This window comes from Diabrotica undecimpunctata, chromosome 10 (genome assembly GCF_040954645.1).
Source record: "Diabrotica undecimpunctata isolate CICGRU chromosome 10, icDiaUnde3, whole genome shotgun sequence".
Classification (NCBI taxonomy): Eukaryota; Metazoa; Arthropoda; class Insecta; order Coleoptera; family Chrysomelidae; genus Diabrotica; species Diabrotica undecimpunctata.
Genome location: NC_092812.1, coordinates 73,075,299 through 73,098,063, shown reverse-complemented (window position 1 = coordinate 73,098,063; position 22,765 = coordinate 73,075,299). Strand labels below are relative to the sequence as shown.

At 33.7% G+C, this 22,765-nt stretch overlaps 1 protein-coding gene across 5 annotated transcripts in view; it reads right to left on the bottom strand.

Moving 5' to 3' along the window:
• Positions 1-22,765, bottom strand: part of Mef2 (myocyte enhancer factor 2) — a 333,366-nt gene that overhangs the window by 165,827 nt on the left and 144,774 nt on the right. The window contains exon 1 of one of the 5 annotated variants that reach the window (XM_072546701.1): positions 18,422-18,705. The exons of the other annotated variants lie outside the window; for them this stretch is intronic. The gene's annotated coding sequence lies outside the window, so the exon portion shown is untranslated. Of the gene's footprint in view, positions 1-18,421; positions 18,706-22,765 lie in introns of those variants that run through there. 5 annotated transcript variants of the gene reach the window in all.

Genomic DNA, 22,765 nt, shown 5'->3' with positions numbered 1-22,765 from the left:
CTAGGGAAAAACGGAGCCTAAAAGGCGAGGTATCACCAGGACATCCTAGCAGAATAAATAAAAATTCTAAATTTATGAAATATAAATAAAACGTTAGAAACTAAACAAGAAAATTTTCATGTCATTCAGGTGTCTATTCCCACAACAGATGTCCCAGATGAAGATAATGACATTTACAACAATATAGAAAAGATTTTGAAGAAAATCCTACAAAACGAGCCAGTATATATTATTGAAGACTTCAACGCCAAGGTGGGAAAAACTAAAAATGAACCATATTTGAGAGATATTGGGTCATTTGGTTTGACAATAGAAACAACAGAGGAGAACGTCTCCTACAGTTTGCCAGTGAAAACCATCTAGTGATAACAAACACTTTATAAACGCCACCCAAAAAGGCTATCAACTTGGATCAGTCCAAATAAAAATCAGAAAAAAAATCGACTACATACTCGTGCGGAAAAGATGGAAAGCCTCAGTAATAAACGTAAAAGCTGTGCCTGGAGCATACTGTAGATCAGATCATAAAAATGAACTGCAGGCCCAAACTTCATACAACTAGAAAAATACAAGACAAAACAGCTAAGCGTAAATAATGCGGAAGAATTACAGATGAAACTGATAAACAAGAAAAAACCACAAATATTTATTAGAAGACATATACTTATACTATCATAAAACATGGAATGGAATAAAAAGCTAAATATATTCAACAAAAAAAGAGTGGACACCGCGTAAAATCCAAAAGAACAAATATTGGATGTCAGGGGAAACCTTAGAATTAGTGGAAAAAAGAAGAGTTATGCTACAATATACCATAAAAACAGGAAACGGCTTTCAAGAAATAGTGGAACTAAGCAGGAAAATAAAATGTATGTGCATCAAAGATAAAAAAAACCATATGTTTAACGTGTCAAGAACTGGAGCAACATGCAAATCGCCATGAAAGTCATGAACTGTTTAAAAAAGTTAAATATTTGGCCAGAGTATTCAAGGCGCAACTTCAGGCCATTCACGACCATAACAGAGAAGTAAAAAATCGACATAAAGAACATTGCAGGAACCTGGAAAAATTACTACTCAGAATGATCCAGAGATACTTAAATGCATCACTCTCAGAACACAAAAAACGTGTAATTAAAAAGGCAGAACCAATTATTTTACGAGCAGAAGTAGAGAAGACTCTCATCCAAATAAGAAACAAAAAGACCCCAGGAATAGATGTCATAGCAGCGGAGACTCCAAAAGCAATAGGCGAGATTGGCATAGACGTAGTACTGGATATGTCCAACATTTAATGGATCACAGGTGAATAACCTGATGGGTGGTGCGAATCAACCTTTATCCTTATCCATAATAAAGGATCACCAACCGTATGCAGCAATTACACAACCATTGCCCTCATTCCTGTTGCGAGCAAAATCCTGCTATATATAATCAATGAACGACTAAAGAACTTTCTACTTCCAGAGATAGCCTAGGAGAATGCGGGTTCGTACAAGAAAAAGAAATGCATGAGCTCCAGAACTTTGAACACCAGTCAGATAACAGAAAAAGCGAGGGAACAAAACATACAAATGCTGCTCTGTTTCATAGATTACACAAAGGCTTTAGATTCAGTAAAATGGGATTCCCTCTGGAGTATAATGGGAAATATGAGAGTACCTAACCACCTAGTTTACCTAATAAGAAATCTGTATGATAAAAATAGCCAAGTTAAAGTATATGGAATATATTAAATTGCGTTCAAACATAGAAAGGAACTAGACAGGGCTGCATACTATTACCAATATTATAAAACATATAATATTCTGGATATATAATGAGGAAAGTACTAGACGAATGGGATGGAGGAATCACTGTAGGAGTTAGAAAAATCAGTAACCTGCGATACTCTGACTACACACTTATACTATCAGTGAATGAAGTCGAAATGCTTACCATCACCAAACGGCTAAGCCGGATAAGCGAAGAATTCGGACTTCAGATAAACACCGAAAAAACAAAAATAATGATCGTAGACAGAGCAAATAATAATCTACCGCACATACACCAAGTGGCGAATTTATAAGTAGAAGACAGATTTGTATACTTGGGCTACCTGATAAACAACAAGAGCGACAGCTCCTCAGAAATCAAGCGTAGACCAGCAATAGCCCGAACCAGCAATAACTAAATTAATTAAAATATGGAAAGACCGAACAATAACAAGCAATACTAAACTCAGGTTGGTCAATGGCCTTATTTTTCCTCCTGCTACATACGCAGCTGAAACATGGACTCCATGTGGGTCTACAGAAGAATTCTACACTTGTCCTAAACAGAACACATAACAAACCTGTCCATTCTGAAAGAGCTTTACATAAAAGACAGGCTATTAAAACAAGTAAACCGAGCATACCTATATTACTTCGGCCACATAGCCAGAAGAACGGAAAATATGGAACTATCGATGGTAGAAGGAAAGGTAGAAGACCGAAGACCAAAAGGAAGATCTTCAACGTGATTGGCAGACCAAATGAAGACTCTGGTGAGAAAATCCCTACATGAAGCTGTCCATACAGGATCGCAGCAAATTGAAACTACAAGCTAACAATATTTAGAGTAAATTTACGTAGACGGTTGCGTTTCGATTTATTTTGAGTCTCTTACCATTCTCTAGCCATTCAGAGCGATGTTGGGAATATTTATATTCCACTATGATATATATCTATGATGATAGTTATCCTCAAAATAGAACCGAACTAACTCCTTTTCATGTATACAGGAAACTGATCGATGATGAAATTTTACAACTTATTGAGATTCCCTTTCGAGGAAGACTACTTTTCAAACAATATATACCTTCAAAGCGTCACCGTTATGGCTTGAAACTGTTTCAATTATGTAATCCTGCAGGTTATATTCTAAAAATGATTATGTATACCGGCAAAATGGCTAATAAAGGCAGGATTTATCGGGAAAAATTGTACTAGATTTAGCAAAAGACTATCTACAAAAAGGAAGAGTTGTAATAACCGATAATACTACACGTCTGTGCCTTTAGCAAAACAATTATTACGTGCTCATAGTTACTTATTAGGGACACTACGTAAAAACAGAAAGTATATTCCAGAAGATATACTTTCGCAAATTTAAAAAAAAAGGGAAATTTTTTGCCATTTGCCTATTACAATGCCATTACAAAGGAACATCGTGATGGCATTGTAATAGGCAAATGGCACGATAAACGTGATGTCCTCTTCTTGACGACCAAATATGGAATCGACATGAAAGAGACAGGTAAACATAAGAAAGATGGTGTAGCTATAATTAAACCTGAAACAATTATAGACTACAACAAAGAAAAAGATGGTGTTGACGTCTCAGATCAACTCGCAAGCTATTTCTCACCACTAAGAAAAACTGATCGTTGGTACCATAAAGCTGCAATTAAAGTTTTATTGAATACGGCTGTCATCAATAGTTTAATGATATATAATTCCTTCAACACACCACACACCAAAACAGCAAGTTATCTCATTTCGGGAAATGCTAATCTTTAGTTTAGTCAATTACAGTCCGATGCCTGAACCTATTACTACTGTAAAGCATATGCTTGTTACAGTTGACGCCAAAACTACAAGCAATAGGAAGAAGAGAAAACGTTGTAACCAATGTTACACTGAAACAGTTGCAATAAAAGAAAGTAAAGAAGCTCAAAAGAAACCCAAACTTGTTTATACATTTTGTAATGTTTGCGAAAAATTTTACTGTGTGACATGTTTCACTAAAAAGCATTAAGTTGTTGACGATAACCGGTAATACTAGTGGCACATACGTGGGTAATATGTTACTGCAGTATCATTAGGATCACCCGTGATCTTGCTATTTTTTTCAAAAAAAAATTTGTAAGAATGTAAACTTACTTTGTATTATTAACCATTTGTATGAATAAATACTGTTTTGTTTTGTAAGCATTTTTACTTAGGCACCTGAGGAACTTACCTAACACTCTTATGGTGGCAGCCAATGTGTTAAATAAATATCGTACCAGAACCATTCTGCGGTATTTTAAACACCCATAGCGTGGAAGATGTCTGAAAATATAATTTTTTTGGGAAATGTAATGAATGACATTTTTGTATTTCTCTGTGGTAATGTAAACTAATCTTCTTCGCCACCGATGCGTGCATGTCTCTTAAGGATTGCTTATTTTGTTGGGTCGTTGTATTATTGTTATAAATTCTTGTGCAAAATTAAGAAAACTATCCAACGCAAACTAATAAATGTGAATACACATATTGAAGTACTTTACTTAAGAATTGTGCCTTATCATCGACACAGTGGTCGCAAATAAATAAATTTGGTAAAATTTTACAAGAGCAAAAGATTTTTTATTAAGTATTGGTCGAGAAAACTTCCAAGTTTTACCAAAACATTGACAAAAACTAGTGATTAGCGTTTCGAGAAAATCAAATAATCAATGCGTGGGTGGGATGATGTTGATATTTATCGTAGTCAGTCACGTCCAAAACTTTGTATTCTGGCGTGTTAAATTACGCATAAATGAGAAAAATAAAAGTTGTTTTTAAGAAAATGATGAATACGGTTCAATTTCTGTAAATTTATTAATCCTTTGATACCAGTTTAAAAATTTCCTTTGGACATTTTTTGTGGGACATTTAAAACCAATAAATCAATATAAAAGGCTTTTTGGCAGATTATCAAACTATGTTTATATAAGTTAAATCAGATAACAACGGAAATGCTTAAGGAACGAGAAAACTTCGGCAGATTACCTATATAAACCCGTAATTAAGATCTAAGGTAAAAGATGTAGTGCCAGCTGAACGGTCAAAGGCTCTTCTGTGTCCCATACATAAAAAAGGCCATGATAGACCAGGAGGTATCTGTTTTGGGTCGGGTAAATCGTACACGATCCTACTTTTTTTTTTAATCGCTTCGAAATATTATTAGAAATGATAATTTCGCTATGCAGACATTTCAAAAAATGGATTAAATTTTTTAAATCAATTTGTAAATTGGAGAAATTAAATTGAAAAAAATTATTATTATTATTTCAAAATTAGCAAAAACCATTAAAAAAGATTCGAAAGTCAATGTGTTTTCAATAATATTTTTCAGGTATTTAAAAGCCACATACTACCTTCAAAATTTACCAAGACAATTTTTTAATATAAAAAAAAAACATTACACAAAATTTTAGCACAATCCATCAGGTAGTTTTCGCAAAATAATTTGCAATAGAAATTAAAAAAAAAGTTATTAATTTTCAAAATTATGCAGAGCTAACAAAAAAAGTTTTAAATATGTACCTAATTTTTTTTACATATAAAAGGGCGTTCATGCTTTCAAATAAAATTCGAATCATTGAAGTCCGTTGAACAGGAGAGCCTTCTTCTTAGTGCGCTGTCTCCTTTCGAAGATTGACGATCCAAATGGCAATTGTAGCTTTGGAAACTGCTGCACGAAAGATTTCTGTGGATGAGCGGTCAAACCATCTCCTTAGGTCTTTAAGGAGTTGTGGCGTCTTCCAACTGATCTTTCGCCCTGCACTTTACCTTCCAATATAATTTGGAGTAATTCATATCTTTCACCTCTCAACATAAGACCCAATTATTGTATTTTTCTCTCTTTGATTATGCTGAGTAATTCTTTTTGTTTACTCAGGCGAAAAAGTATCTCACCATTGGTAACTTTTTGTATCCATGGAATTCTCAGCATCCCTCTGTATATATACATTTCAAAGGCATCTATTCTTTTTTCTGTTTCAGAGTCCATTGTCCAACTTTCACAGCCGTACAGCAAAACAAAGAAAAAGTAACATGTGATCATTCAAATTCTGATCTTGTAAAAAATGTTTTCATGGTCAATGAGTGTTTTCCTCGTTTGTTCGATTCTTGATAGAATTTCTTTTTTGGGTTACACCGGCTGTTGATATTTGCTCCCAAACATTTTATGGAAGTTACCTGTTCTATTATTTGTCCCTTGGCATACGTTTGTTGGTATCTTTGAAAATACTAGAATTTTAGTTTTGGAAACATTTAGATGTAAACCGAACATTTCGCTATGACAAACTACCTCATTCATTATATTTTGTAGTTATTGTGCGTTGCTTGCTCTTAGGACGGTATCATCAGCGTACTTGATGTTGTCTATGCTGGTTCCGTTAATCTTGATTCCACCTTGAACCTAGTCTAATGCTTTTCTGAATATAGATTCCGAATAAAGATTAAATAATAGCAGTGATAAGACGCGACCTGGTCGCACTCCTCGTCGGATTCGTATATCTCCGGATGTTATGTGCTCTATTTCAATTGTTGCCGTTTGGTGTCAATATAGTTCTGAGATAATTCGCAAGTCTTGTTCGTCAATTCCAGTTGTTCTTAGAATTTTAATCATCTGTTGATAGTTAACGCAGTTAAATGCTTTTCGGTAATCAATAAAACATGCATATACATCTACTATTCCCTAGGAGAGCCTAGGGAATGTTTTAAACAAATGTATAATTTGATATAAGGTTGAATGCTCGAATAAATGAACTTTGATCAAATGAAAGACAGATATCGAGCACAGTTTATTAATTAAATCTTGCCCAAGTACTTTCGCTTCCTAGAGCATCTTCAGGGGCATCTGAAATAAGCCAAGAAACGTTTTTTAACTGAAGAAAATTAATTAACTTCGATAAAAAACTCGAAGTTGATGGTTGATAAAAAGTTTTTATGTGATTAACGTTTTAGACTTACTTCGTCAATTTTGGCCTATCCAACAATCATAGAATGTCATAAACATAAAATTGTACATTACACTACACTACACAAGGACAAACAGTTTAAAAATTTTTAAAATAGGCGAAGCTACATTATGGTTGGCATCAGGAGAGAGAATGGCTCCTGGTCTTAACGGAAATGTTAAGGTGACATGTGACATATGACAGCTTGGATGGGCAGTCACAATCATAGAGAGGTGATCTGCACATTTCAACATTATATGAAACTAAGCATTGACCAAAGGTCCAACTGACACTACTATAGGAAATCAACTGATGAAATATGAAATTATATAGAATATTTCAAGTAGATTGCATAATCCAGATCTCACACTCAAACCTGTCTATAATAATTAGGGTGTTAGTTTGAGGGCAACTGAAGTGGACATAAAGTATGAATGCAAGAAATAGACTAAACAATCTATTAGACAGTGGGTGGTTGACTACAATAAAAGGGTCTACCAAGCACTATCAATACCGTAAAAAAGAAGAAATCTAACTATGAAATTAAAATACTAAAAATTAAAAATCAAAATTAAAAGCAGACTGTATAAATAAAATTATCTACGCTCAATTCGGGAATATCGTGAGGCAAGACGAAAAATGTATTACCTTGACGAGACTTGGGTTAACGCCGGACATACAGTCGCCAAAGTTTGGCGTAACAAATGCATGACAAGCCTTTGTTAAAGGTTTATTGACAGGATTGCGAGCACCGTCAGGTAAGGGACAGCGTCTAATTGTCGCCCATATTGGCAGAGATACTGGTTTTCTGCAAAATGGTACCTTTGCTTTTATATCGAAGAAAACCGTAGACTCTCCATATACTTAGAGAAGTGGTTCGAAAACATTCTCCAGCGTGTAAATAGTAGTTATGTCATAGTAGTGGATAATGCATCATATCACATCCGCCTTGTTGAACGCATTTCAACGATGACTGAGAGAAAATCCACCATGCAGATCTGGCTACAAGAAAAATGTATTTCATTGACAGAAGACATGGTCAAAGCAGAACTAATCACAATAATCAAGGAGTATCGTGGTAGATATCGTCAATATGGAGGTATTTCAATAATTAACTATCATGGTATCACTGTTTCTTGTTATGACTTTCACCTTACCATTGTGAGTTAAATCCAATTGAATTAATTTGGACTCAAATGAAGCGATATGCTGCCCGACAGAACGGAACATTTAAAATTGGCGATGTTGAGCGCCTGTTATTAACCAGTATAAATTACATACATCTCACAAATTGGAAGAACTCTGTTGCCCATGTCTTGAAAATAGAAGAGCAAATGTGGAAGTTGGATGGGATAATGGAAAATGTTATGAAACCTGTAATAGTAAGGGTCGGCGCCAACGAGTCAGATTCCCAGGATTTCGATGATTTATAAACCAAGCTGTAAGTAAACAGTTTAATGTAGTAAATATAAATATTTTTATCATGGTAACATATTTTTTGTGCAAAACAGTTAATATTGAATTTACTATATTTGTGTTAAAGAGGCTATGTAAGATAACGATAATTTTAAATCACAGAATACAAAGTAATTTTTATTGTTGGATTATCTATTCAACTAATAATTAATTTTTCTAAAATACATAAAAGCCTTATTTACGACTAGAATAAAATCGTGGGTCAGATAAGCGGACCAGACTTCACTGTGCATGATCTAGTGGATCGTTGGTTCAAACCCTGGCCAGAAAACAAAACGGCCCACGTAACAGTATAAAGTCTAAATAGTCTGGTACTTAGACTAGAATACGCTGATGTATCGAATATACCTATGGATGAGCAGTACCACAGAAGATAGGGGTTACCGTCTCGGTGTTACTCCAAAGATCCCTATTCGTATGTATGTACGCTTAAAAAAACAGAATACAAATAGACATAAATAAAATTGCTTTTACTACCGATCGGTATATTTGTTATTTGGCAATTAATTATCTAAACAAATATATTTAAAAAAACTAAAAAAAAAATAAATGTTTCAAATAAATTCAAATTTCAGTGTCGATAATACATTTAAGATGCCTTTAGGAAACGCCACCGATAGAGAGTAAATAATTAAGAATTCGGATAAATTGTGCTGACCAATTTTTAATTTGCTAAAACGTATCGTGAATATGTCTGTTGTTACAGCTGGCTCACTGTAAATAACCGCATATTGCCTATTAAAATATACGGAGAGCTATCAAAATGTGAACCGATATTATTTTGATTTTCTCATTAGTAAACGCAGTATTTGATTTGCAACTCGTACAATTAGTATAATATGTTACATTTATAAGTCACCCTCCCCAATTTCTTGTCAGAGTATAGTAAATTACTATGTCCAATTCAATATTCAAAGATGTTATAAGCTACGGAAAGACGTATTATAGCATTTATACGGTATCAAAAAGCTTTTGCTAGCATAAAACATCAAACAATGATGAACACACTCAAGAAAATTGGACCGAACACAAAGGATCAATTACTATGTCCAATTCATCACTCAAAGATGTTATGAGCTATGGAAAGACGTTTTATAGCATTTATACAGTATCAAAAAGCTTTTGCGAGCATAAAACATCAAACAATAATGGACACACTCAAGAAAATTGGACCGAACACAAAGGATCAATTACTATGTCCAACTCATCACTCAAAGATGTTATGAGCTATGGAAAGACGTTTTATGGTATTTATACAGTATCAAAAAGCTTTTGCAAGCATAAAACATCAAACAATGATGGACACACTCAAGAAAATTTAATTCAACACAAAGGATCTTCAGGTTATTCAAAATCTATATTGGAATCAATCGGCAAAGCTAGGAATCAACAACTCATTGTTAACTCAAGAAATACAAATAAAAAGAGGTGTACGCCAGGGCTGTATTTTATCTCAAATCTCGAAAGGGATATAAAAATAAACTTAACACATATAAACGTTTTATGCTGATGACAATGCTATACTCGCATAAATTATTTAGAGAATTCAACGTAACATACATACATCAATAACATACAGCAAAGTAAAACACGTCTGTAGTAATTGGTGTATTTAATTAAAATTATATTTAAAAATCCAAAAGGGTTAAGTTCAAAACGTTTTCCGACTAATCAGTCTATCTTCAGTGAACTTTATATTAGTTGCAAAAAAAACCTCAAAACCAAACAGTGGTTGGGTTTATATGGATTAAACCATACTTGAAATTATTAAATTATCTGACAGTATGCCGATGGAATTAGATTGCCTACAGGGAACATAAGTCCTTACTCGAAGGATTTTTTCTTTATTTGAACTTTAGGAATGTTAAATGCCAACAGAGTCATCAAAAAACACATGACAGGAAACAAAACTTATTCAAGAATTTCTGTCATACTCTTTTAAAACAGCACAATCACTTGTAGTCAACAAATTGTTAACATCTTGGGTGAAAATTTTCATAAGAAAACAACAAATAGACATACTTCTGGCAGCAGTTTATTTGATAGCAAAAAATCCGATCAAATTTCTCTAAATATACCGTTTACATTACAATAATTATCAGACACATTGTACTGTTGCAAAAATTCAGCTACAGGTCCAGATAACATACTCTTTATCTTTATTAAAAATCTTTCTAAACCTAGTCTAGCTAAACTACTTAAAATTTACAATTTAGTATGGACCAAAAAAATAATTTCCAAATTTGTGGCAAAAATCCATATTTATTCCTGTTTAAAAACAAGGCAAACCTTCAACTGATCCAAATTCCTACAGACCAATTTCTCTCAGATGTACAATGTGCAAACTTATGTATAAAATTATCAATAAAAGACTCCTGTGGTACCTAAAAAAATATAAAATAATAAATTTGGCACAATCATGTTTTATGTCACATCGAAGTACAGCCTACAGCAGACAATCAAGCAGTCCTCCAAACATCAATCATTCTCGTGCAAGCAAGACGTAATAGCTGTTTCGTTTGATATCAAAAAAGCTTTTGATACCCTGTATAGGCCTCTTATTAGCTAAACTCGAGGAGTACAGTATATCTGGAACTATTTCTTTATTTATTAATCAATTTCTAACAAATAGAACCTTTAACGTAAGAGAAAATTGAAAAATCTCTAGGATTTTCAAACAAACTACTGGCGTTCCCCAAGGGTCGGTATTGAATCCTACACTTTTGATATTTGTAAAAAATTGAGCTTCTAGTCAATTTTGCACTCTAACAGATGATTTAGTAATTTTCTGTCAAGCCAAAAACACTGTTGTCACTTGCAAAGTGCTTCAGAATGCTATTGACCAATTGCTTGAATGGACTTCAGTAAGTAGATTAAACTTTTATATTGGGAAGACAAAAATCATCAAGTTTTCTCGCAGGAGAAATCTTAAAATTACCATAAATGGTACTTGTCCACCTGCAGTAAAGAGTATATGGATTTTAGGACTCACATTCGACACTAAACTTATTTGGAAATACCATTTAAAAGATCTCAAAACTAAGTGCATAACATATTAAAAATTCTGGCCAATCATCCTTGGGGTGCAGACGAAGACTCTCTGCTTCAAATTTATAGATGTCTTATTCCTTCTAAAATAGACTACTGCAGTTATGTCAGCTAACCCATCATATTTAAAACTTCTTAATTCTATACACAACACTGCACTTCAAATTTGCCTGGGAGGTCGAGCCCCGCAGAGAGTTTAAACAGAGAAGCTAATGAACTTCACCTCTGACTACGTCGCCGGCAACACCTTTTAAAAGATTAGTTTCGAATCTCAGCTAATACCGAAAATCCAGCCTATAAATTAGTAAGTAATAACCTTTTAAATTCTTCTCCTATTAAACTTCAATCTATGCCACAGTATCTCCCACCAAATCTGAATAATATCGATCTTTCAGCCACAACTCCAATATTAATATCACCTAAACCTCCGTGGAATAAATTGAGAGCAGATTTTAATCTCTGAACATTCTTTGGTTCAAGCTATTCAAAACTCTTTCGGTAGTTTAATCTCACTGGGAGTATCCATAACCATGATTTGGATTCCCTCTCACGTAGAAATTCCTGGTAACGAACTAGCCGAACTCTTTGCAAAACAAGCCGCGTCTTCTAATATTGAAACTGAAAACATATAAATACATACAGATTTACAATCGCATTTTAAAAATATCATCTAAATGTCTTGGCAAGATCACTGGAATAAAATCCCTTCCGAGCTTCGTGGTATCCATTCCACCGTTAAAAAGCTTGAGTTTTCCTGCTCTTTTCGTGGTCACGTAAAAACCCGGAAGCACAAAAACATCAACAACAACAACTTATAAATTACCTCTATGAAACCAGGCTTTATCAGGAAATTTAGAAGAAATGTATTTTAGAAATTGATAATTATTAATTGTACCAATATTTAATTTATTTAATGTATTTATTTATCGATTGTAATGATACTGTATATTATTGTAATGTAATGTAATAAAATTGTACCTGTGTTAGTGACCCACGCTGTCGAGAAACGTAAAGCTAAATAAAAAAAATTAGTTTCCCATGTGGTACTTGGTCAAATGCCTTCTCGAAATCGATGTGCGAAATGCAAACATATCGCAGTTGATATCCCTGGTTCTCTGTATTAGAACTTGCAATCTGAAAAGTGCTTACCTCCTTCCGAGGCCTGCTCTGAATCCAAATTAAACTTCACTTGGTATTCTTTAATTTGGCGTATATGCGCGAGTGGATGATAGTAAAGAGTACTTTAAGTACATGGCTCATCAAACTAATTAATAATGTTCTTTACATTTGCTAGCGTTGACTTTTTTTGGAAGTGGAATTAATATTGATAGTAGCCAGTCTTTTAGTAAGTGACCAACGATGGCGTTAAATAGCTCAGGAAGAGCTGTGATTTGATGTGCCTGCTCGTCGTATGGAATTTGATAAATTTCATATGACGGTATAAAATAACAAACTATACAAAGCCGCGTGAAGAAGGTTGATTAGCACATATAGAAAAAATAATAATAATAATAAAATATCGTATGGCATTTTTGCCGAGATCCTTCCGGATTGTTTTGGCGCCAATTATAATCTTTAATCCTGTTTCAGGAAAGTATAGACCATTTCATGTTTTATATTCAGTATGGGTTAAATGGGAAAATAGAACAGTGTTGTCAATCATTGCTTGATATAACTATTACAACCAGTTCTTGCCTATCCCGGCACCGACAAAAATTTAAAATTTCTAATTTAACTGAGCTGCCACCGTGCTTCGGAGGGCACGTAAAGCCGTAGGTCCTGGCTACGAAAGTAGTCGTTAGGTCATGTTAGGGGCGCTTGCGCGACCTGAAAACCCTAACACTAGACCTTAGCCAGAAGGTTACACGAACTTTACTTTTTTACAACCAGTTCTTTCTGTGTGAATGCATTTATAGGTTATTATAATATAATTGTGTCAATGCAATTAGGTTAGGTTGTTTCTTATCGTTGCTTCAAATAAAAACACCATTGTAGTACACAAGTTAATTTTTTTAAGAATTATTGTCATGCATTTTTGATACATTTAGCAGTTGCTACGGTGTCCTATGTATAAGTCTGACTTAAAGATGCTGGAACTTGTGCTGAGAAAATTCAGATTTACCAAGAATTTGTATTTTTAAGAACATTTTTAAATGATGCTGTAAATTGTCCTGAATTGTTCCCTGAATTTGAACAATTGTGGAAATTGTGGACAACATGATCTAGAATCACACTGCATCTTGTCTGATTGACGTTTCTTTTTTCATCCCAATTTGTCACTTTTAGAAAGAAATTGTATTCTTTAAATATCTAAGAAAATACTATTGACACTGTTTTGTATTTTTATCACAAAAGAATGAGTGAATAAAAAGAACGAAATTTGAAAAATAATATGAAATGTAAAAAATAATGAAATAAGGCAACAGTATAGTTAGCGAGGTAACAGTATAGTTAGGTTATAGTCCAGTCGTCAGAGGGTTGACCCCTAAAAATTATACGAACATGCTGAATTTTGCCGAGAATATTGATTTTGGGACTCCAAAAAAGATGAAAAAAGTTTACCACTTTTACTCCCGGGCTTCCCCCTAAAATCCCCCTAGTAGGGGTGAAAAACGCAAAACGGTAAAAAAAATCAATTTACCAAGAATCGTACGTCGTAGAAAAAAATGTTTCAAATAAAAAATGTAACAGAGATAATTTTAAACAAAAATGGCTATTAGCACTTTTTGTGTAGAATGAACTGTTCTCTCATAAAAAACGCTTGAAGCGACCGTCGATTTTGAATGTCAGTTAAGCGCGCGAAATCAATGTTCAATAAAATTTATTTCAGCTCGACAGTAAAAATTCGATATCTTTTGATTCAAGTGTCCTATCTACAAAAATCAAGATGCGTGTTAAAGGTAAAGAGTTCAGCTTGCGTATGCAACTTTGTATTTTGTCGCAAATAAACTCAGATTTTATAAAAGTGTTAATTAAATAAATGTGGCGCGATTTTTCCCATTTTTTATGATTCTCATGAGGTCAATACGATCTATACGTTTCATTGACTGGCCACTATGAAGTTTCGATTACTCGAGCCTAACTTTCAGAACCTACAGCATGAAATTTTAATTTTGAGTTTTGCGAACATTTGAAATATGCTTAAAAAATGCTGGATTTAAACTTTCACATAACAAACGATTTAAAACGTTTAAAACTTTTTTTTTCAATTACACTATTATTTTTCAATATAACCAAACTTCTGCTATAAAGTAGACCCAAAATTCGTCTTCTTGGAGGCATTTCTCGTGACGTGCGATCGTTTGTAATGTAAAACATTAAATTCTGTTTTTTTTTTTAATATTTCAAATGCCTCATATTTGTTGCCTCAACTCAAGATTGAAATTTCATGTCATCGGTTTTAAAGATTAATCTCTAAAAATGTTTTACGATGACTGGTCAATGAAAGTGATCAATTTTATTGATCTCTTACGAGATTCGTAAAACATGGCAAAAATCGCGAAACGTTTATTTATTTAACATTTTTATAAAAAGTGAGTTTATTTGCGGCAAAATACAAAAACTGCATACGAAAGCTGTACTCTTTACCTTTAAAACGCATCTTGATTTATGGCGATAGGACATTTGGATCAAAATATATCGAATTTTTACCGTCGAGATAATACAAATTTCGCGCCTAGCTGACAATCAAAATCGACGGTAGGTTTTTATCCCCCTTCGAGGGAGGTTTTAGAGGTAGCCCGGGGGTAAAAGTGGTAAACTTTTTTGCATATTTTTTAGAGTCCCAAAATTAATATTCTCGGCAAAATTCAGCTTGTTCGTACGATTTTTAGAGGTTTTGTGGAATTTTCGTCTCTGACGACTGGAGAATTAATTGAATAACTAATACCACAGAACACAAGCATTGACACAAGATTAAGACGCTTGACAGAAGATGAAACTGGCAACAGCGCAACGGTAAATAAGACTTTACGTGCCCTCCGAAGAGCGGTGTCAGCTCGCATCATTTTTAGAAATGAAAATGTCGTTGTTGATATAGAAAGCATGAAGAAGATATAGAAAGAATGAGAAATGAGTAATGATTAAAACAATTATAAAGAAAGATTGAAAGAAATGTAGAGAGAGGTACGAATAGAATATGGCTTAAAAACATAGTAAAATAATGTGTACTTTTGTAATTTATATGTTGTATTTTGTCTTTAGAATGATGTACTTTGTATTTATGATGATAACTTTTAAGCCCTTAGCGTCCAAGGTCTGTTGAAGAAGGTTGAAATAAATAAATAAATAAATTTATTAATTGATTTCGAACTGAATATTATTCATTCTGTATATTATACTGTAAATGCCTTAGTTAAATTCTTAGGTTAGAATTATTCATCCATTTCATTTTCTTCGTTATATGTAACATATTATTGTGTGTGCTGTGTTTTCTCTATCATAGTAAGTATAAAAGATATTTTATATTTTCTTGGTAGTTTTTTCTTTTTCTTATTTTCATTTCATTTTCATGTTCTGATTTTGTATTCATTTTCGCAAATGACAATTTTATTTAAGGAGTTATTTGACCGTATTATAATTTTACCAAAATATCTATGGGATGAGAATTTTTACTAATTTCAGAATACGTTGAACGATAACAGTAACGGCTTATGAACAGCTGTAAGCGCCCCTCTCCGATCTCCCTAACCGGAAATCCGCTGATACACTGAATGCCTTGTCTATTAGACGTCTAGATCTATACTCAGTCTGGCCACAAGAAGGAATTTTAAATCGGAAACGAACATCTCTTATAACAAAAGCCTAGCGGTTTTGAGAATCAGACACATCGCTATGAGATTAGTATTGATGGGTACTAAAAAAACACCTTGTGGCAGGTTATTTAACCGCGTCCATGTGTGTGTGTTTTGTAGTATTTTTACTATGAAATAAAAAATATACGGATGTAATTAAATATTTATTTATTTATGTTCTGCTAGAATTGCCATTCTAGTTCGTCTCTCTTCCGTTTTCTAATGTTTTTCGTATTAATAATCACAATGTTTTCGATTTTTCTTTTTATTCGTTGTTCGGTTTAGCAACTTTCTTCTTGATCTCTTTTTTTTTCATCGATATACCCAATTTCAGAATTCTACTTGAATTTGTTTGTCCGAATATACCCTATAATGACTATATTTTCTTATTTACCTCATATCCTCGTTCTTTATTTCCATTTTGCTTTTTCTTTATTTCCATGTTTTATTTATTTTGAATGGGTTAAAGAAATTATTGTTCTTGGAAGACCTTTGACCAGGAGAATTATACAACATACCGACCCTACTCAAAGTGCGTTAAAAAGATTCAAAGTGCGTTAAAAAGATAAACCTCAACATCGCCACATATAATGCTTGGTTACTCTCTACCGAGGAAAGATTTAAAAAATGGAGGAAGATCTCTCAAAAGTGAATTCTGATATTGTGGGTATCGGTGAAGTAAGAAAAAAAAGAGAGAGTCTTATCACACTCACATCAGGACATTTATGGTACTACAAAGAAGAAGAATCCACAGTCTGAGGCGTCGGTTTCTTATTCACAAAAGAATTGCCAACAAAATTGTCAATAAACCAAATCTCAACAAGGGTGGTCTACTTAAACATCAAAATAAGCGCAAGATATATCCTAAAGATCGTTCACGTGTAGGTCCCTACTACAGGACATCCAGTCGAAGAAGTTCAAATATTCTACAATCAAATAACCCATGGAATTATATTAAAAAAAAGATGATTTCATGCACTAATTAGTGAATTTTTAAAACCTAGTCAGTGTCAAAATTATAAAAATAAAATGGATGAACTTAAATTTAAGCTTTTATAGGTTTAATTGCGATGAAATTGGCATAATTAAAGGCCAAATTTGAAAACACATTACTTTATGAAAATTACTTGTAAAAATGTTTGTATAATAATTTTTAACGTATTTTATTGAAGACCTTTCAATTTCCAACAAATTTAAAAACAAAAGCAGCTCCTGAAATAGCCCGCCTAATACTAAGTGGTGATAATCCTAGTAGTTGCTAGGATTGTAGGAAACTACACAACAATATTCCAAGATCTAGTTGCATTTATAGAAAAATACTTAAAATTTCTTGTGACAAAACCAAGTAATTTAGAAGCCTTTATGGATATTAAGTTGATATGCTCCACCAAGGAAAGCCTTTCATCTAAAGTCTTTAATGGAAGAAACATATTTAAGAGGTTGCTCATCAATGAAATAAATTGTACCAATCCTGCTCACCTTTCGGGTAAAACTGGTATAACAACACTTACTAACATCTAAATGAAGACCATTCCTACTACTCCAATTATATAAACGATTAAGATAGGCTTGTAAAGACAACTGATCTCTAAAATCTTCTATAACCATCCAGAACTTCAAGTCATCACAGCTTAAAAAACAGCTCACAATATCATTAACAAATATGTGGAAAAAAATAGGTGATATGTGTCTTCCCTGTCGAACACCTGAGGTGACCATTATTGACTCTGCAATATTACCAGCAACCTTAACTCTTTGACTACGATTTGACAACGAATTTTTAATCCATTCAACAAACTGAACATGAAATACCACAGAAAGCAATTCTGCAAGAAGAATTTGATGATCAACAACACGATCAAATGCTTTACTAAAATCGGTATATACAGCATCCATTTGTTTTTGGCCCTCAAAAGTATTAGAATAATTTTTCACCAAGTATCAAAAACAAAACTTGTTTAATTCATTAATTTTTGTATTTGGATAACGATTTCCGAAGTGAAAGTCGAAACGTCAAAATAAACTTATTTTAAAGTAAAACTGTGGCTTATTCCCCAAGATAATAGTAAATTGTGTTAAGCTGGCACAAGAAAATAGCTTCAAAACAATATTAAGAAGACCAAAGATCACTGATGAGAGACATTTAGACAAGAAATGCATTAACATAGAAATGATGTTCGTTGTTGAAAAGAAACAATAGTTTTGGATAACAATTTTTTTTCATACAATTTAAAAATTATGTTTTTTATTTATCGAAAATATACATAATTTCCTACGGCTATTTCTTTTGTCGTAAGATGTAATTTAAATTTAAACACCATGCACTGACTATACGTTCCTGTTTAATTCTTATCTCGGCAGTACTTACTGGTTTCTGTTTTTCTAAACCTCTCCACGCTTGACTCTGAACTTGAACTTTCACTATATGAATTACTTGAACTGGTAGTAGCATTTTTGCCGCGTCGGAAACGTTGACTCCGGATAATGTTTTTAAAAATTAAGGGGTAGATAGTTTTAACAATCATTTTGCACGATACTACTACTACAGTTTAAGTTATATTTGCAGACTGAACACTTCTAACACTTAGTCTTTTCTGAAATTTATATTGTTTATTAATTTTGTCTAAGTGACCAACCAACTCCTTATCACTGTGTATACAAAGCTAAAAAGATAAGCCATATTTGTAAACCGACACTCAGTGTTATATCTTATTTTTATGGATTTTCTATCGTATTGGGCTGATCATAAGTGTGCAGAGACTAACTCGCCCACATGGAAATGTGTACAAAATTTGATCGATATTTACTCTCCCTCTTTTTCCCCTCTCTCTCTCTCTGTTTCTTTTGTCCTGTATCTTAGATCATCTTTCCATGCGATTCTTTGTTTTTCTATCCTCTTTGGTTTTTGTCTCACGAACAAATTACCCAATATGTGGAAAGTTGAAACGGCCATTATATCGAAGAGGCAGATAATACCTAAGCAGATCGAAATGATTGGAATAAATTGAACCCAAACGAAAGACCACCTACCACTGAAGAGGTTGCCCAAGCCATTAAAAAGCTTAAAAATACTAAAGCACCAGCAACTGATCAAATTTGTAGTGAGCTCTACAAGAAGGGTGGCAACGCCCTGCTACAAGCACTGCATAAACTTTTACTTCTTGTCTGGCAAAATGATACCATGCCTTGTGAATGGTCTCAAGGCGTGATATGCCCGTTACATAAAAAAGGCGATCAGCTCCAGTGTGATAAATAAAGAGGTACAATCGTGTTAACTGCTTACAAAATACCAGCAAATTTTCTCTACGAAAGGCTACAAGTTTATACAGTTGGCATAGTTGGAAAATACTAGACGGGATTTACTCCAGAAAAATCGACAATTGAACAGATTCATTCAATAAGACAGATCCTCGAGAAAACATTAGAATTTAACATTGAATCCCATCACCTATTCGTCGACTTCAAGGCCGCATATGGCAGTGTCAAGAGAACAGTACTATACCAATCAATGCGTGAGTTTGGTATACAAGAAAAACTTATCCGATTAACTACAATGATAATGTCTAACTTAAAAGCCAGCGTTAGGATACAGGGAGAAAATTCTCGATCCTTTGAGATTAAGGATGGACTCAGACAAAGGGATGCCCTGGCTTGCCTCCTATTTAACATTGTCTTGGAAAAGGTAGTCCGAGACACACGAATTAGAGACGAATTACAAGACGAATAAACCTTACAAATACTATGGACTCCAAAAACAATTCCACTCAAGAAATATCGAAAGAAAAACTAAAATTATTATATACAAAACAATGCTGAGGCCGGTCCTCACATACGGGGCGGAAACATGGACTCTAAAGCAGAAGGATTAAAGGCTTCTGGGGATATTCGAGCGTAAGATACTCCGCAAAATATTTTATCCTTATAATAATTATTAATTTCGAATTATACCAACTCTGTAATGAACCAGATGTCGTAACCTCAGCGACTTAAAACACAGCGACTTTGATGGGCCGGACACATAATGCGAATGCCTGACAACATGATTGCTAAAAAGCTAACGACAGGAACACCTATACGAAGAAGAAGCAGAGGCCGACCGCGAATTAGGCGGTTAGATGGAGTTGAGGCCGACTTACGGATATTGGAGATCAGAACATCACAACACGTTGCCAGAAACCGAACAGAATGGCGACTAATCTTGGAGCAGGCCAGGATCCACAGAGGATTGTCGAGCTGGAAAAACACAATTTGGATTTAGAAACGCAATGGCTACGAGAGAAGCCACTGTTTGTGTACAGGTTCTTTTTCACAGAATCAGATATGTAGATGTCGACATTAACGCTTGTTTCGTAGATTATAACGCCTATGATAGTGTAATACATCACGTTACATCACACTTCAGATGACTGTAGCTTATTTATGTGTTCTTGCTTCAGTGTCCAGCTTTCAAGTCCATATTGCAGAATTGAAAACACGTAACATATTTAAGTGTTTCTCGTTTGTTTCGATAATAGTTTCTAGTAACTTTCGAGTCCTTCTTCTCTTCTTCTTTTTTTTTTGTATTAGAATTTTCAGTTTTTACCTACCCAAACTGATCATATGATCCTACATCATCTAATCACCTCTTTCAACATAAGATGGCATCTATTCAATGTTATGTCGACAGACTCTTATTCAGTGGTTAAATCTAAAAAGTTGATAATGTTGTTATTTTCTAACTCTAAGGTGAACTTAATTGGAGGATGCAATTATCAATGTTTATCAACTAGTGACAAAATATTGTGTGATTCTTAAGGTGGGCATTCTATAAAGTCTAGCATATCATCCACATCTTCTTCTTTGAGTATCGTACCCAAGATTTAGGCGTGGGTAGCTTCCATGACGATTTGCCGATATCGTTCTCGATCTTGTGTGGCATGTAATAATTCATCTGCTGATAAGCCAGTCCGTTGACGAAGGTTTCGGAGCTATGAGGATTTCTTCCTACCAATTCCTCTTTTTCCGTCGATCTTTCCGTTGAGCATCAACTGCATTATCCTGTATCTGCTTCCTCTCATTATATGCCTCAGATATTCGAGTTTTCTCTTTTTTATCATCTTTATTAAGGCGCCTTTACCTTGACCTACTCTGTTCAAGACTTCTCGGTTTGAAATGTGTTGAACCTATGATATTCTGAGCATTCTACGATATAACCACATCTCGAAGGCTTCTAATTTGTTCATCATGTGAACCTTCATAATCCAGGTTTCACATCCATACAGTAATACAGGATACACATAACATTTTAGGAAGTTAATTCTCAGCTGTATGTTCAGCTGAGAATTGCTCAGAATAGATCATAAAGAAGTTTCATAAATGCTCCTCTTGCAATTTCCACATATCATCCACATATCTGTACCATAAGATTATTTTTGGGTTGGGAATGGATAAAAGTATTTTCAAGAGACTCGAGAAAATATTTGCATGTAGGGGAGATAGTGAATTTCCCATTGCTCAACCTTCTGGTTGTCTATTAATTTTATTGTTAAAGATAAAGAATCTTGTGGAAGTTAAAATTGAAGGGAAGAGCATTGGTTCCTATTATTCTCTCTGTCGATTCAACTCCATCCAGATGGTCGGGTACTTATACCCGTACCATGCACAGAAAATTTTGAATGTGTTTTTTGTGGAGTCTAATGTGCTGTCTTTTGAATCGGATTTTAAAATAAGTTTCGAAGTTTTTTAACTTGTAAAGAATTTTTTTTGTTGATTTGTACCACCTTTAATAGTGGTACTTTATAAATTTGATGTAAGTTTAACATTGTAACACTTAAAATTAGTTACTTATATTAGTTATCCTATTGTAGCATAGCTCTGAGGATGGATTTGTAAGTTGAAAGCGCTCAGGTAGGAATTAAATATTTTACACACTTGCAGAATACTTTTTCTTTTCCATTAATTCATTTGTCATAAGTAGACTTCGGCAAATATGCATATTGCATATTTTGCATATTGTGCATATTTTATGCAAATATTTCATATTTTGGCATATTTGTATAAAAGTTTGCATAAAGTGCATAAAAGTTCAGATTTTTATACTGTATTTGAAAATTTTTAAACATACCAATTTATTTCAATTCTTGTATAAAATTTTGTAGTCATTTTAATCAAGAAATGATCTAAGTACGTAATCTCTACAGGTACAAAACATTTACAATTTCAAAGAAGATCAATTTAAGTAGCCCTCAACATTCTTAGAAAGTCTCGGTCACTGAGGCATTCAGTTATTGGATAATCGCTAAGGGTTCGCTCATTTGCATTTTATGATCTAATCCCCAAATCTATCTACAATTTATTGTATCTTAACAGCAGGTAAACGGCTAATAGTTTTGTTCCTAATTTAGGGATTTTCCAAAATCTCCCAGTTTATTGAATTAGGTACCTAAACATTTCTAATTTGATGCTCAGATTTGTAAATCATTTTTGTTTTGATATTCAAAGCGTAAACACTCGTTGTGCGTAACAAAAAGGAAGATTGTGATTTTATAATGCCTAAAACAACCAGTGCTTCAACTTGGATTAAACCTTATAAAGAGCTGTCTATGGATATGGGAAAAATCTACTGTTCAGTCTGTGGCAAAATTGTAAGTATCTAATATTTTCTATTAAATATCTAATATTTCATACATACAGGGTGTTTCCAAATGACACTTACAACGTTTGACTGTAGATA